The sequence below is a fragment of the Ochotona princeps genome, chromosome 20 (assembly GCF_030435755.1).
Source record: "Ochotona princeps isolate mOchPri1 chromosome 20, mOchPri1.hap1, whole genome shotgun sequence".
In the NCBI taxonomy this organism is placed as follows: domain Eukaryota; kingdom Metazoa; phylum Chordata; class Mammalia; order Lagomorpha; family Ochotonidae; genus Ochotona; species Ochotona princeps.
This window is the reverse complement of record NC_080851.1, coordinates 5,833,616-5,851,730: the sequence shown is the minus strand read 5'-3', so window position 1 is coordinate 5,851,730 and position 18,115 is coordinate 5,833,616. Positions and strand designations below refer to the sequence as shown.

Genomic DNA, 18,115 nt, shown 5'->3' with positions numbered 1-18,115 from the left:
GGAAGTGGAGCAGCCAGGGTATGAACTGGCACCCATATGGGATCCCAGTGGGTGTAAGTACTTTAGCTGCTAGGCTTCTGTGCTTGGCTTCTATTTTTAAAATTGTATAGGTGTTTGATTTGGGAGACTGTATTATATATGCTTTCCACACTTTTTGGCATATTTATCTGCCAATATAGTGTCAAATGTTCAGTAAGATTTTGTGATGTTAAGACCTGTAATGTTTTAAAAATGAGTTTCTGAAAGTTACTAGGTTGTACTACATCCTCTCATATAAACTAGCGGCAAAGGAAGCAGTGATTCGGGTTACAGGCTGTCCGTTAACACTAGCACTGTAAATAAATACGCATAACAGCAGGCCAAGGTTCGGGGCTGTCACTCATCCCTTCAGACTCCAGAGTGCCTTAGCTTCTTTGTTCCACAAGAGGTTTCCTGGAACCCTTGCACGTGGTGTCAGGACTGCGGGCAGATCCTTTATCGGCACATCACTTTGAGCCTTTCATTGAACTGCATGGACCCAAGGCGTGATAAGCACGAATAATACCCTGTCCTTTTTATCCCTTCTGTCTTTGAGTTCTATTGCTGGGTTCTTATCTAAACGAAGGTTTTATAGTCTGGACAAAGGCTTTTCACCTTGCTTTCAAAAGTGGCACTTAACCTAGCTTATAGATGTGCAGGATTTTTAAAAACTACTTATTTTCTAAAATAATCAATACACTCTTGTGAATGACCTTTGAGGTGGGGAGTTTCGGTACCATGGAGCATAGCTGGTTTGAAAGGAAATACATCACAAAAATAAAGGCCCCCACCCCCAGAGACTGAGAAACAGTGTTCTCAACTGCATTTCCCACAGCATTTTCTATGCTTTTCCTTTTGTGTAAATGAGGCATGCTCATGTAAATGCCAACACATGCACATACTTGTTTATTAGCTTAGTCACACAACTGAACTGTGCATTGCTCATGTATAATGCTGAAAGGTGAATATAGAAAGGGGAAATCTAACTTTTGAAGATTTCTCGGTCAGTTTCCTGAAAGTGTCAAAATCATAACATATTCTTACCAATGTTTTAATATGTTAGCAGCTCAAATATAAGGTAAGATTGTCAGTGGCCTCCCCTGGTACTTTTGCTTTTATGGCCTTTCTGCGTCAGAGTGCAAAGCAATTATTTAGTGATTCCTAAATGGATACTTTCTATTTCCTTTTGAAGTTAGAAGTTAGTACACTTGTAGATGTGAATTTCAAATTTCAATAGAATAATATTCACTAGTTTTATGTGTATTGCTTAATTACTTTAATAATTACATCTCATTGCAATTATGGTCTAAAATAGTTCCATGAGCCTGTTAAGTTCCTGTCCTGATATTTGATTCACTTCCCTGACCCAAGCTCCAGGAACCAATTGATTTTCCTTCTGTCATCTTAGTTTGTTCTTGCTAGAATTTCCTATAAATGGCATCAAATACTATCTGATATTAATATCCCTGTATGTCTTCTTGGGAACATGGTTTGCTCATTTTTTTTTCTTGAGTGAATATTTTGGATTTACTCAGGGTTGCTGGCTCATACAGTCCATATTAGTGCAGCTCTGTGAGAGACACTGCAGTATGTTCCCCATGTGTGTCTTCCATTTTGCATTCTCTGCTATTGATGCTTTAGGTTTCCTTTGCCCTAAATCAGGGTTCCCAACTAGAGGCCTTGCAGATATTTGGGGTAGATTAATCATTGTGAGGGCTTTATCTGTAGGTCCCTGGGACTTTGAGTGAGGCTGCATATAATTGGGTAATTAAAATTCTAGAATCTTAAATTCTTGTAGATAAAATACAGAGTCAGTAGATCACAGGCGTTAGACTCAACAGTGGATGTCAGCCATGTCCCTATTCAGTATCAGCTGTTCTGTTTGTCGAGATGAAGTAGCCACAGAATCGGAATATCATGGAGCATGAAAGAGTCGCATATTTCAGATATAACCCAAATAATAACTAGGAAGCACTGACAGTTGGTCCCTGTTCTTCACAGCTATGGCTGACATTGGGCAGATTGCGTCTCTCTCTCTGCCTCTTTCTTTATCCACCAACTGCTTGCCGACGTTCTGCCTCCTCCCGCATCCTTTCTTAACAGACTTCAGGTGGTCGGGCCATCTTATTTACTCTAGGTTTATTACTCTAGGTTTAGGGATAAGAAGCACATCCTTTATAATTTCTATGAACCCTATTTTCAACTTAGAAAGATTGCACTAATTTTGTCTTATTTTGATTCTATTTTTATAGCTCTTCTGGAGCTAACGTGAATCTAGTCATCAGGGGGTGTCATTAATAATTTAGAAAGAACATTCACAATTAAGAAGCTTTCTCTAACCTCCCTCCATGAATAATTCTTGCAGAAATCATAAAGCTTGCTGGCACTGGACTGTGTATCATTGAACAAACATTCAGGTGTAAGTGATGGAGATGCTGAGGCGCAGGGTGTAACCCACGAGCCCTGTCTGGGACTGAGCCCTCTCCTGGTTTTTCAGAAGCTCTGTGTGCAGCTGCAGCTTTGGGCTTCAGCAGGTGATAGGACTGTTGCACCACCAGGTGTTGTGTTTCCATCTGGACGGGGGAAGCAGGGAAAAGAGCAAGGCAGTGACAATTAAAAACCTATCCTGACTTGCAGAGGTAAAACTTGATTTGAAATGATGCGCTCTTAATGCCTTCATATCCCATGGGCACTTGAGATGCATGGAAACTGGGAAGAGGAACCTACTTTGGTATTCTGCTTTGAACAGTGGAGTCCATTTTTTAAATAAATCTAAGGTGAATATTAGTGTTTACCTCAGAAAGCATGGCTCCATTTAATTTCTTTACAAAATTTGAATGTTGTTTTTACTGAAAGAGGCGTTGACATTTAGTCATATCAAATGTATGCTATTTTCTTCAAATAGACATTTTCTGCTTTAATTTATCTCAAACAGCTGTAAAAATAATTCATTCTCATGAGTAATAGATATTACCACTTAAATATGTAAATTTCAATGGTGTAATTCCTTTCAGTCTCAATTCTATAAGAAATTATGCTGCAAATTAATACTATTGCCAATGTACTTTATTCTGTATTCTTTCTGATAATAAGTTGAGCACAATGACAACGTAATTTTATTTCTAAGCTGAAATGGAGTGAACTCATTATTTTGGTCTGAAAAGTATGCTGGAAATAATGATTTAATAAGCCCCAAATTGTGTGGTCAATAGTAATATTACATGTTCTGAATAATTTAATACGGATGGATATATAGATTATAACACTTAGAAAATCTGTTGTTTATATACACGAGTCATTAAGATGCTACTAGTGAATTGTTTCAATATTTGGAAAATTTTCATGTTTATAAGAATTCTATTTAAAGAACCATTTGAAAATACAAGAAATTAAGTGGCTAGCTCTCTGGAGGAGAAAAAAAAAATTTTGTTTTAATTTCCAGATTCTTGATTCACTTGTGGTGCTTTAAAACTAATCATGTCAAGAAAATTATATCCAACTGCTATTTCAGTTTACAAAGATATTAGATACATAATGGCATGATAGTTGCACAGTGAATATAACTAGGATATTTAAAAGGCTTTGTTTTATTCTTTTCATAATTCTTGTCTCAGTCTTAGAGATATATTAAAGCAGCAACAAAATTTTGCTCATACATTATTTTGAATATCATTTGTGATGTCATTTGAATATTTTTGTCAACTACCAAACATTTGATAGTCTTTTTTCCTTTTTTAATTTAATTTTTAATTTTTGATGATGATGTTTCCATAGTTGACCAGGGTGGGGAGGGTCAAGAACTAGGGGAATGTGGGTGAGACCATTGTTTCCGAATCTTTCCTCTCTTCCTCCTGTATCTGGGGGGAGGAGGAAATTAGGAGAGAAGTTGCACCCAGCCTACCCACCACTCCAGTGCCCGGGGATGGGGATGGACACCCAGTGCCATCCCAGATCCCCGATATGGGGCCTGCTACAAGCGTTCCAATCAGGTGGCTTCAGTAGTTCTAAATGCTGTCAATCTCGCCAATCCAAGGATGAGGAAATCCTTCTGGTGTTGACACAGTCCACCCCAGAGTTTCCATTCGCCCAGATATTTACTGTCAATGCTTGGCTGTGGCAGTTGAGCAATTTTTTCTGCCCTCCTTCCTCTGCTGTGGTTTCAGATGTCCTCTGCAGGCCCTAGTGGACTCCTACATCCTCCATGTGTATCTGGGAATGCCATATACTGTTCTGTCTTAGCCACTGAGGAGTTTGTTTTGACACGAGCACTCCACAATCAGGCCACAGATCCTATGGTTGCAGTTGTGAGCACAGCCGTTGAGTTGGGGGCATACCCGCAGAAACCTCATTAGCGGCACCCCCAAATCTGACCCTTGCGTGTGTTTGCCAGTACAGGATCCAGCTCAGTCTGTCACCCATATCAGCCCACACACACACTGGTAGTTGGAATTGCTGGGTCAGTTCTATCTCCAACCCCTCGCTTAAATAAACTGATGGATGCTGTGGTCGAGCCCAACCCTGCCCACCACACACTTAGCCCTCATGTTCACCAGCAGGAACTGCAGCCTAGTTGGGATGACTCTCAGTAATCCCCACCAGCCCATTTCCAGCCCTGGTTCCTATTGCTTGCTCTCAGGGGTCCTTTTAATAGGGATAGACACTCTAGGTATAACTTCTGTGCCGAGAATTTGGGACGCAGGGAATGCAAAGGCAAGATGAACCACTTTATTTGAATTATACTGGGCAATTTATACTATGATTTTGGCAAAGCAAGCAGACACAGAAGTTACTAGCTAACAAAACAATAGATCACAAGGAATTTGGAAAACAAGCACCAGGTCTCAAGCAACATGCTAAGTAAACATGAGTTACAGGAACCAGTACTGGTAAACAAACAGATCTAACTAGAAAAGGGATCTAACAGAACTTTGTACTCAGATACATTCAGGACACAATCACTAAAAGGAAATGATAGTGAAGATGCCTCACACATATCCAGTCAGGCCTTGTCAACAAGGTGGCCATGATCTCAGCAGAAATTCTGCTTTCTGGATAATTCTAAGTCTGCCTAGAATGTCTGAGATTTGGGGTCTTTTGGGCATTTGGTGGTTTGGTTCGGGGGTAGATATCCCCAATTACCAATCTCTGCAGCTTGCCAGTATGTAGGCAGACTGGCACAGTCTATCCCACATTCCATTCAGCTTTCAAATGCATCCATGGGTGTGAAACCTAGCTCAACTGAATCCCACAATCTAGCCCACACTTGTGCTGGTGGGTGCCACTGCCCCTCTGGCCAGGCCTGCTCCCCTCCAGCCCCGATTCTCATGATCGCCAGTGGGGGTTGCAACCCACAAGAGAGGTGCCCACAATTTCCCTAACAGGCCCACTCCTAGCCCTGGATCTTGCATTCATCACATGGTACAATCTTGCCTAACGCGAATTGACCCTAGTCCCAACATTTTCAGCTGATGCTGAGACAAAGCCCAACCTGCCTGCATTTATCCTGGCTCATGTCCTGTTAGCGTGAACATAGATGTAACTCCTCAAACATTGAATCTTTTATGATCAGAACCTTCAGAACCTTTTTTCTAGTCCATGGCCCCAAGTCCAAGAAAATTGTAGCAATATTGTACTTTGCCTCTGAGTCTCTGGGCTGAGATCATGAAGAGAATTATGCTCGCTCATCTCCTGGAAGTGGGCTTCTTGAATATATTTGCATTGAGAATATTAAACTGCAAATGGTTGGGATATCTGTAGTAGAGCTTTGTTTAGAATAATTGAGTGCTCTCACGAGGAGCTCATGATCACAGCTTAGATGAATTTCACTGCAGGGTATTAATGGTGTTGGCTGCATTTACATACACTGTGATGGGTCCTCAGAAAGGTCATGGTAGGGCTCACATCATGGCACATAGCACTTTAAGCCTCTGTGTGCTGTGCTGGAATCCTGTGAGTGCCATTTCAAGTCCTGGTGGCTCCACTTCTGATCTGGCCACCTGGAATGTTCCTCTGCCTCATCTCTCTTCTCCTCCCTCCCTTTCTTTCTATTATGCCTTTCAACTAGATTATTAAATAGGATTTGCTACAAAGTGTAATATGTTCAAGTTCTGATCAATCCAAGAGAGTGAAAGAAGATAGAAGTGTCCAACTAAATTTCGCTCCTGTGATTAAACGTCTTATGCTTATATTATCTACCGTCTTACTAAAGGAATACCAGTTTTCTTAAGGTTCTGTTTTATGCCATTTACATCACTGGGAACTATGCCCAGTTATTTCATAATGGCATGGAATGATATCATCGGAAATAAAACACCTGAATGCTTATTCCATTCCCTGACAGAAAAGTGTGACATTTCCTACTTCTAAAGACACCTGGCAAGGGGCTTCTGCCGTGTGCATCCAGTGTTTCATGTACTCATCTTAGAAAATTCATTTTCTTTTTCCTGTTAACTCGTTCTGCTACATACTTGTCCTAAAAATTCACAAGATGAAAAAATTAAGAATTATTGCAAATATTTTTTCTTAGAATCATACAAAAACAAAATGTTAATGTTGTAGTTTTGCTAATGATAGTATAAGGGGATTTTAAGGAAAGCACTCCATTTTGGCAAAGACATAGTGAAATGAACCTTTACATAATGAGTAGGAAAAAGAAAAATGATATGACATTTCTAAGAGCGTATTTATAATGAGCATTTCCAGTGCTCTCATTTACTGACCTATAATTCTGGTTTTAGGAGGTTTCAACAAATACATTGATTAGAGCTATTGTTAGTTTTATCTTTGGACATTGTAGAAACGTTTATGTGAGTAAAATTTAGAAATTATAAAAATGTCCAGAAGTGAATAGACATTTTGGCAAATCCCAAACTATAGAATTATTCTGAAAAACATGAACCTTAAAGGCATATTCAGTGTCATAGAGAAAACTAAGAAAAATGATATATTAATGGAAGAATGGGAATAATAAAAACGTAAATGGCAATTATTTCTGGATAGTGAGAATTAGTTTAATGTTATATTTAGCAACAACAACAACAACGAACTTTGCGGGGCCCGGCATGGTGTGCCTCGGGAGCGTGCTGTCATGCGTGAGACCCAGAAGCTGCAGGCTTCAGATCAGTTCAGCTGTGACGGTTGTGGACACTTGGGGAGTGAAACAACAGATGAAAGGTCTTTGTCTCTTCCCTCTGTAAATCTGACTTTTCCAATGAAAATAAATAAAAATCTTAAAAAAATTAAGTTTATTTGGAAAAGACATGTAGATGTAACTGTGATCTTGGAAGTATGAAGGCAAAGGAGATTGACTTCTGATTTGTAATTTTTCCTTGAGATGGTTGCTGAATCCTATAGCTTCTGTGTTCTTTCTGCCGAGAATTTGAGCGCTTCTGAGGGAAGGTGTACACTCCTGAATTTCAATGCAACTTGGTTAGAATGATTTACTGTCACTTCACTTTGCTTTCAGTTCTTTCGATCAATCTATATTTTGGGGAGATAACCCAGGCTTTTATGAGCTCTGTGATATGCCAAATGATTAACACTTAAAAACCAAACTGACTAGAAAATATGGAAACTACTTTAGAAAAATAGAAGATGAAATACACAACACACAGCACTAAGAATTTCAGGACACTGGAAATTTAAACTTTATAATTCATAATAGAAAAGTATGACATACTTAAATTTCCTGGAGATAAGTTTGCTGGTCCTTGAAGCTGTGAAAGCAGTTTAAATCAAGTGGTTTCAGAAATCATGAAGTTTTCATTGAAAAGTTGGAAATCTCTGGATATTGGGTATAATTCTGTGCCATTTTAGAAATCATTTTGCCTAAAAGTTACTGTATATCACCTTTCTTATATGCCTGGAATTCTGTTTGGTTTGATTTTGTTAAAATCATTCACAAGCAAATATTAGTAAATTGCATAGCATATGAAGGTATTGCATGTTACATGCTGCAGGCGTGTGTCGTGTAGTCCAGCAGTGTTCTAGAATCCATTGGTTTTCACACTCTTCCTGCGTTAATTTCTTAGTGTTTGTTCTCTGTCATGAAATAGTACATAGTTTCTTCAACAAAATTTTCCATATACAACAGGCTAATTTTAATAATTCCTGTTAAATTTCTTTGCAAGTTTACCTCCTACACTTTAATATCAGAATTCGACTTAAATGTGTGTTCAACATCATTGTGGTATGAATCAGTGCTCTTTTCTCGTTTATGTTTTTAGTGGGTGCCCTGTGGGAGGAGTAGAGCTCAGTGTCCCTTTAAGCACGTGTTTTCTCCGTTGTCTGAAGCTATTTTTATTAATATCATGACTGACTTTCCTGATTCTTTTTCTGCCTCATTTTATTGTTACTTCCTTCAGTTGGATCTTTTTTCTTTTAGGCGATTGATCTTGTAACTCCAGGGTTTGGTTTTAAAACCCAGAACGGTCTCTGTTACACCAATATTTTGGGCAAAATGATCCAACTAAAACTTGAAAACTCTCAGTTCATTATCTTGAGACTCAATTATTAACGCCACAATATCACTTTGAACTCTCCAAGTCTCTTCAGAGAGTGTTAGAGTACTTTCATGATCCTTGCGACTTGAAGGAAACTGATGTCATTGTAGAACTGCTCGTGTCTGCCAAAGTTGGCTACCTTGCCTACCATCCCTGTTTGTGTTTCTATTCTTAATTAATCCATGTGCTTCTCTCTCCTTCATAAATCCTGATTTAATTTGAAACATTCGCCTTGCCTGTTAATTCTCTGCTGTGGAATGCGTTCTGGAATTTTCGTCTCATTTTCATGCTTGCTTATATTCATTATGTGTGTATATATATATATGTATATATATATAATATACATACATATATATAATCTGTTTTTATTTTCTTAATTTTCATGGTTTTTAAAGAGTTATGCCGTAAATATTTGTTCATATTTTTTAAGCTTATCATTGAAGGCCTGGTGCAAGATCCTAGTGGCTAAAATCCTTGCCTTGCATGCTACACGTGCCAGGATCCCATATTGGTGCTGGCTCTAATCCCGGCGCCCCACTTCCTATCCAGCTCCCTGCTTGTGGCCCAAGACAGTAGTTGAAGACTGCCCAAAGCCTTGGGACCCTGCACCCGCATGGGAGACCCAGAAGAAGCTCCTGGGTCCTGGATTTGGATCTGTGCAGCTCTGGCCATTGCAGCCACTTGGGGAGTAAATCAATGAACAAAAGAACTTCCTCTGTCTCTTCTCTCTGTATATCTGACTTTACAATAAAAATAAGTCTTAAAAAACTTATGGTTGAATGATGTTACAAAAAGTATATAGCCCCTTAGGTACAAAGATTAGTGGATATTTACAAAGATATTACATTTTGCATTCATTATCCAGTTGGAATAATTGAGTTTCAATAATATGAACCTTTCCTCTCTGGCCCTAAACATTTCTATTTTTTTGATTTGAAATACTGGCATCTATTTTTTGATACAAGAATTTTTATCAACTTACAGAAGTTTAGCAACTTACAGAAGAAGGAATATGAGGGAGCCTGGTAGAGTGGAGTTGGGAGGTGGAACGCGTGGATTCATCTTAGGGATTGCAGGGCATTTTGAAGAAGCAGGCACAGAGTAGAAAGATGTAAGATGAAGATAGTGGCATTTCATACTGGGTTATGTTAATCATACTAACTTTTGATGTTATCTAAAATACTGTTGGCAAATCTAGGAAGACTATTAACATTTACATGCAGAGGAGAATACGCTGACCCATATAAAATTATGTTAGAGGTTGTTATGATTTTGTTGCAATGCTTACGGTGCAGTTGTATACGAAAAATTCATGCTCAATGGCCCTAGACTGCCATTAACACTAAGTCGCAGAGTCTGAAGCATCTTACCTTACAAAGAACTCTTTCTGCTTTGTCATTGTTCCTCTGCTTCGCGCCCTTCACTAACAGACTTGGACTTCTCACCAGATCTGTATGTCACGTGCTCTTACCTGATAGACCTTTTTTCTTGCGTCCCATCTGTATTGCTTGAATATCTTCTGACTCAGTCTAGTTGCTTTTAAATTCTTCTCTTGTCCTATTTTTATTTTTTATTAGCTCTAGAATGTAAATTTTGTTGTTTCATCACATGATCAGTTCTGTTAATTACCCATCTTACAATTTGACTTTTTTATGTGTTGTTTTAGTCTTATCTGTTATTCAAGCCAGTGACTATAAACTTTGAGTTATTTGGATCAACTTGCACCACAGCCAGTTCTGTCTCTTGAATGCTTTTAAAAATTGAATATAAGCTCCATTGAAATATATGATCTATAAGATGTATAAGATGCAGTTTTGTTGACATAATTTGAGTTTCTGACTGATGTTGCCTTTTTGGGTGGTAGAACTTTTGGAACTTCTAATTTGGGCTGGGTACAACATTTAAGTTCAGCGAAGGACTGACATTCAAAATCAAGTTTTTAGTTGATAATTCATTATTTCTTACCAACCTTTTGTGCTATGTGGTGGCCCTAAATTTTGAATGTCTTAAGTAGCATAATTTGTATCACACATCTGAGAATCTGTCAGAAGTTCATCCAAGATTGTCTGGTGGTAATTCTGAGTCATCAAATGCCAGCACAGCAGAGGTTGATCTTGGGGCGTTCTATCCAAAATGCTTCTTGAAGACAGAGCATAAGCATGATGACAAATATCCATGATTCATTTTGTTATGGGTGAATGTGTCCCAACACTGACCCAGGAACAAATGCTGTTCTCCTGGGCCAGTGCTACTGTGCGTGACTCCCTTCACAGAAGTCAGACAGCTAGGGCAGGAACTGGTACCTATATGGGTTGCCAGAGTTGGAGTTGGAGACATAACCTACTACAACACAGTGCCAGGCTTTCATTATATTTTTTGATTGCAGTAAAAAATAAATTTTGCTCCTTTGTACATTTTTCAGAAGCATATCATTATACATCAGAATATCAGCTACAGTTCTCTGGTATATACTGTATACATGTCTCATAGGTTAATAGATCCAGAAATATTGTGGTAAGTGTAACAAGTGTTGCTGTTGTTATAGTGCACAAAGCAGAGGGATGCTGCAGAGAAAACAGCTTTATCTTGATGCTCAGCATTCACAGTATGTGGTGATCATCCCCATGGTTGTATAGCATCCTGTGAGCAAGGTGCATGTCTAGATGTGTCTGTATGAACTCTCTAGAGAAGCATCAGGATTCAGCAATGGGGTCCTTACCTAATGATTCAATATCCACTTGCCTCCGAATGGTGCCATCTCCAAGTATCATTGGATCGAGTTCTTACCCTCTTGGTACATGGGTTTAGGGGACAAACACTCATACTATAACAGTCTGTTTGGGTTCCTCTTTCTTGCATAAGTCCTCTTCTAGTTTTCATAACCACCTCTAAAGAGTTGAGAGCTCAGGAATAAAAGGAACTACAAATGTTGAGGAAACATTTGGATCTTGGCTAAAAAGAATCTGCAGGAGAGATGGCTAATGTCAGAATTAAATGATTCATGATGAGATCTACAGAAGAGAGGGTAAGCTAAAACCATGGTTAGCGTAGGTATAACTACACTAGTGACCCTGTCTATGAAGAGATCTTCCAGAGAAGTAGAATGTTTCGTAAAAATAAGAAACACAAAAAATTCATGGAAAACATTGCCCAATATAAATTACAGTTTGAATTAGAGAGCTGCATTATACACATTTTCCATTTTTTAAATTTTGTAATGTGAATAATGACAAAAAATGTAGCACCTACTCTTGGTGTTAATGTTGATAGAGTAGAGAAATGTACATAACAAAATGGCACACAGCTCTTTGAGTGTCCTCTCATTGACTAGATGATTGAATGTAAAAGCTAAGACAAAACTTAGTCCATATTTAAACATCACTTTTCAGTAAAAAAAAAAATAGTGATGTTTAAATTTCCATTTCTTCAAATAACAGAGTGACATTTTAAGCATAGATGGAGAGCCATTTAAAAATCTATAATAAAAATCAAGAGGACTTACTAAATTGATGTGAGCCAAATAGGAATTTTGCACCTACTTGAGATCCAACGTGTGAAACAAAATCTGGGCCTGGGTCAGTTTCAAGTTCCCATGTGTTGACCATAGCCCTGGACTATTGCTGCATAGGTTTTGCTCCTCTTAGCTCTCTTACAGAGGCTTTGAACTGTGGAGTATCCCTTAGAACTTCTGTGTAGTGGACTTTTTACATAACGATCTGCTGCTCAACATTCAGAATGATGTTTTGTGTAATACTTAATGACATTAAGCAATATTTGATAGAAATTTTATCCAGAATTTGTTGCCAACAAGACAGGTATGGTGATGATACCCAAACTCCACTGTATACTCCATGAAAATGGCAGTATTTGGCTCAGTGATCTATTCAAGATTTATCAGTTATTCTGCAACATTTACAGTGATTTTGGAAGCAATGTCACTGTTGATTGAATGTCTTTGTGGCTTTTTCTTGTCATCCACACTTACCTGTAAGGCTAGGGTTGTCTTTAACATTTAAAGCACAGTGTAGAGTGTGAGTGTTTAAGGATAGTCACTTTTGAAAAACAATTTGATTTAAAACTTTGAGAGGGAGTGTGGAAGACATTGAATGTATTTGTGGTAAGATGGAATTGACACATAAATATTTCAGTATAAAAACACAATCCTATTTTGAATTTTGCATTAGGCGAAGTATATTCCCTTCTCAGTAGTCATCTTGATATCTCCAGGAACATACTGGCAAAACAGTTTCCATCTTCTTGTCTAATTCTTTATATTCATGATCTGGACCCTACTTGCTTAAAATGCCCTCCGTGCGCCTGGTCATTGTCTGTGACTGAACTGGTGGTGACAGTTTGGACACCTGTTGAGAGGCAAGCTCCTCTTTGATTTCTACTCAAGAAAGCAGTGCTGGAACCAAGATGCGCATCCTGTTGCTGATCCTTTATGGTGTTAATCCTCATTCTCAGGGTAGAGTAATACAAGCTCCTTTCTCAGACTGGTGGCTCATCTCCTGTTCCTGCTTTCACTTTTAACATTGTGGTGTTAACCATTCTTAAAATGAACTGCCCATTTTTATACTGCAAATTTCTTTGAGATAGTGTTCCCATGAACTTTTCATAAAGCATCATTGACTGCACTGCACTTCTTTTTAGGCAACCTCACAATCTAGTGTTCAGTTTTCTTCCACCTTAACAGAACATGTGCTTCTTTGATAAGGGCCTCTTTTCAAATACACATTTTGCCGCTGATGGAACCCTGAGCTATATGCTGTTCAGACATAATGTTAGCAAAAGTTTATCTGGGCACAAAAATGGAAGCCTATGCATATTTTCCATAATGTGTTTCCTGTAAACTTTTTGTGTTTCCAATAAAGCCAGCGAATACGATGCTATTCATGGGATTAAACCTCTTACGGGTATTTATCAAGGAAACAGATATTATAAATACCTCTAACTAAAGGGTAAAAGGCATGGGGGAGGGAATGTATTCAGATTCAGTTTTAAAAAATGCATGTGAAAATTCACTTACTTGAAAGGCAGAGTTGAGAGAAAGAGAGGAGAGACAGGTCTTACATCACTGGTTCTCTTCCCAGGTGGCTACAACAGCCAGAACTGGGCCAGTCTGAAGCAAATAGTCAGGAAGTTCATCTAAGACTTCACAGGTTGCAGGTACCCAAAGGCTTAGGTCATCCTTTGTTGCGTTCTCCAGCAGGGAACTGGATTAGAAGTAGATCAGCCTGTGGCAGATTGGGGACTGGTACTGCGGCATAACTGGCTAACTTCCCTGTAATACCGGCAATCCATATGGGAGTGCCAGTTTGAGACCCGTCTGCTCAGTTTGATCCGGTGCGTGGGAAGGCAGGATGATGTGGCTCTGCTGCTCCATCTGTGGGAAACCGAGATGGAGTCCCCGAGTCCTGGCTTTAGCCATTCCCAGACATGCCTGTGGTGGACTTGCAGGGAGTGAGCCAGTCGACAGGAGAACTGTCTGTGTCTTTCCTCTCCCTGAGGCTGACTCATGAGTAGAAAAGAAATGGCATGTGGAGAAGTAAATGATAGAATTAGTTTAGGCAATTTGTTGACTTTATGTGTATGTTTGTCTTTATCTAAAAAAAAAAGACTCTTAAACTCAACTAGATAAGTCATGCAGTATATATTTTACAAGGTCTGTGGCTGACTTTTCCCAAAGACATTGAGGTCCTAGGGGTGTTGTGTCTCATTTAGACAGTTCGGCTTCCTTGTGTTAGTCACAATCTGTTACTCTGTGGAATTCATGAGCCTACCCTAATTTTACACAAACATTGAACATCTTTACGTACTAGTGTGTGTGTTGTTTTAAAAAATAGGACTTTCTACCTATAAGCCTGTATAATTTTATGTAATATTTAAATATCTGAGTTGAAGAATTAAAATTTTTAGTGTGGACTCAGTTTTTGTAGGAAGATCCCATGGATATCTTCCATTGAGATTCACTTAGTTTTCAAGAGAAAATAAAATACATGTATTTATGCATATTTCATAATATTGAATATGATTTGAGAACTTGAATGAAATTTAAAAGTATCATAACCATTTATATTGTTGCCATTTTTATAATCTACAGATAAGTAGGTAAAAAATAATTCTCTTTGTGCTGGATTCTTTGACCAAAATCTAAAGGCTAATTTAGAACTCTAATATTATAATTCCCATGGTTAAAATAACACAAATATTCACTGAATATTGACAGCGTTGTGAGGCTTCAGGAAGGACTTAACAATTAGTGTTGTCTCTGTACCATGCCGAGTCTTGGTTGGCTGCACATGTCTTCCCATTGCTAAGGGATCTCCCTCATGTGACTGTTGTTCTAACTGTTTTAATAAACCAGAATATGCTGCCAGCAGAAAACAAAATGAAACCTTCACAGGATTTTGCCCAAGTATTCAATAATGTCATAGACAGTTAGCTTTGTTAGCAACATCCTCTCTTGCCCTGTCTCAACCCATGCGTGCTTTTCAGATGAAATTGAGCTAGCTGTATAATAATAACAAAACAAACTTGTTAGGAAATGATGAATTAACATTCATTTCCCTCAACAATGGGGTCTTCCTATTTAGAAATGAATCACAATTGGGAAATATCCTTGTTGAACACATTAGGCCAGTACATTGCTTTACTATATAAAAAAAGGCATTATGAACTTAGCACTTGGATATTCAAATGGAAAATATATAGCTATTGATAATGCTGCCTTTCCCAACTGAAATGCTCACAGCAAGGCAACAGTAATGAAAGATTAGGCAAGGATGCTGTGACGTTTCATTTCTGTGAAGACAAAGAATGTGCTTGACGTGAGCATACTTGTGTGGGCTCTATCTCTGTGGGCCAGATACCTCCCTGTCACTGGGGATTTAAAGAAATAAGACAGCTTCAAATCAGTGTGTCCAAGTCACAAGTTTTTGAATCTTTTACCTCAGTGATTTAAAACTAAGAAAAAACACACTCGCTAGCACTAGTGCTTCCAGACACACTGTAATCACACTGCAGCTTCTTGAAGTGAGCTTCTGGAAGTCTGTTTCCTGCTGACAGCTGTGATGGTCTCTGCGTTTGGAAAGGGAGCAGAGGCATTCGGAGCCTGTCAGCATTCAGGAGAAGGAGGCCTGAAACCAGAAGCAAGGACAGTCGCTTGCTCTGTGGTCTGAGGGAGGAATCAGCATGTCTGTGCTGGACACACGTAGGTGGAAGAGCCTCCGCAGTGCGGACCACCCTGCTTCTGTTGGTGTCTCTCGCACCAGATAACACAATGCCAGGATCAGTCAACTCTTGCTGGGACCTGTCAACACCACAAGTATCTTTCATAAGTTAAGGACTTGTTAGAGCTCTTTTCAGACTACAGAAAGAAAATAGCTCCTGTCTCCAGTTACCTTTCATGTTGCTTTCCTTTATCTAAACCATTCTCCTTTATTTAAGTAAAAGCCTTCTCAAGAAAATGAAAAGGCACATTTGTAATAGTCAACCTGGAGCTGTCACTAAGTCACTGAAGGAAAATGCATTCAACAAGGAGCAAGGGGCTGCTGGAGGTGACAGACTAACACTAGGTGAGGGACATTACTGTGTTTTGAATGAGTAATTTAATTTATCATTAATAATGTTAATTCAGCTTCTCATTTCAAAGCTCACATTTGGTTTTCTACATGAACAAGAAAGACAAAGTGAAAGAACACACTCATTTTACATTTTATAAGTATTTAGTGGTGGTAGAATTTTTCATGTAGATGGCTTCAGATTTTCTTAAAATTGTAGGTATACGCATGTGGATGCAGGCCAGCATTGGCTGCTTGCACAGCTGGCAAGTGATTTCTCTGATGTCCAGGTTAGGTTTTTGTCTTCAAAACCGTCAGTTTCTGTGTTAGGTCTGTGCTAAGGGTCAGCACTGGACACTTGCTGGAAGAATGCTTGGATCCATTTCCAGTGCCCTCGGCAGCTTTTGCAGTGGAAACCTCTTCATCCTGTTCTTTTGAGGATTTCTAACCAGTAACTAGCTAGTTGTCACATTTTGAATAAATCACAATATATTTCAGTTAACATCAACAAATACAGAAGTAACACGATTAGGAAAAATCACCATTTGGAAATTCCCACTGTAATAATGAATGTAGGCAATGATTTTCTGATAAATGTTACAGAAGTCACATATTTTATAGAGTACAAGAGCATCACTGTAAATTACTTTTTGCAAAGAGAAAATGATGTCTTTCCTGTGAGAAGAGCTGGTGGTAATGGCCTTAATCAGTGTAGCCTCACTTAGAGAGATTCCTGATGTTACTCACCATAGGACATTGATGAAGTTCGCACTGGCACCTACCGCCAGCTGTTCCACCCCGAGCAGCTCATCACTGGCAAGGAAGATGCCGCCAATAACTATGCCCGTGGCTACTACACTGTTGGCAGAGAGATCATTGAACCTGTGTAAGAGCGCAAGCTGGCTGAGCAGTGCTCGGGCCTGCAGGGTTTCCTGGTGTTCCGCAGCTTTGGTGGGGGTACCGGTTCGGGCTTCACCTCGCTCCTGATGGAACGCCTCTCTGTCGATCATGGCAAGAAGTCCAAGCTGGAGTTCTCCATCTACCCGGCCCCTCAGGTCTCCACAGCTGTGGTGGAGCCCTACAACGCCATCCTCACCACGCACACCACCCTGGAGCACTCCGACTGTGCCTTCATGGTGGACAACGAGGCCATCTATGACATCTGTCGGAGAAACCTCGATATTGGGCGCCCCCGTTACACTAACCTGAACCGCCTTATGAGCCAGGTGGTGTCCTCCATGACAGCCTCGTTGCGGTTTCAAGGAGCCCTGAATGTTGACCTGAAGGAGTTCCAGACCAATTTGGTCCCCTATCCCCGCATCCACTTCCCTCTGGCCACTTATGCCCCAGTGATCTCCGTTGAGAAAGCCTACCACGAGCAGCTTTCTGTAGCAGAGCTTACCAATGCTTGCTTTGAGCCAGCTAACCAGATGGTCAAATGTGACCCTCGCCACGGGAAATACATGGCTTGCTGCCTGTTGTACCGTGGGGATGTAGTTCCCAAAGATGTCAACGCGGCCATTGCTACCATCAACACCAAGCGGAGCATCCAGTTTGTGGACTGGTGCCCCACTGGCTTTAAGGTGGGCATTAACTACCAGCCTCCCACTGTGGTGCCTGGGGGAGACCTGGCCAGGGTCCCGCGAGCTGCGTGCATGCTCAGCAACAACACAGCCATTGCCCAGGCCTGGGCTCGTCTGAACCACAAGTTTGACCTCATGTACGCCAAGCGTGCATTTGTTCACTGGTACGTGGGTGAGGGCATGGAGGAGGGAGAGTTTACTGAGGCTCGCGAGGACATGGCTGCCTTGGAGAAGGATTACGAGGAGGTGGCAGCAGACTATGGTGAGGGAGAGGATGAGGATGAGGAGTACTAGCCTGCCCGCAACCGCTGGTTGCTCTACTGTTCTGTCCTGTGTTTTTGTCCATTGTGTCCCTATATGTGTCAATAAAGGTAATAGCTTTAGTTTTGCACAAAAAAAAAAAAAACAAAAACAAAAAAAAGCATATAACACAATGAGAATTACTTTTATC

At 39.8% G+C, this 18,115-nt stretch overlaps 1 pseudogene; it reads left to right on the top strand.

Moving 5' to 3' along the window:
• The first annotated feature begins 12,938 nt into the window (after positions 1 to 12,938).
• Positions 12,939 to 17,958, top strand: LOC131482716 (tubulin alpha-8 chain-like; annotated as a pseudogene).
• Positions 17,959 to 18,115: the final 157 nt, after the last annotated feature.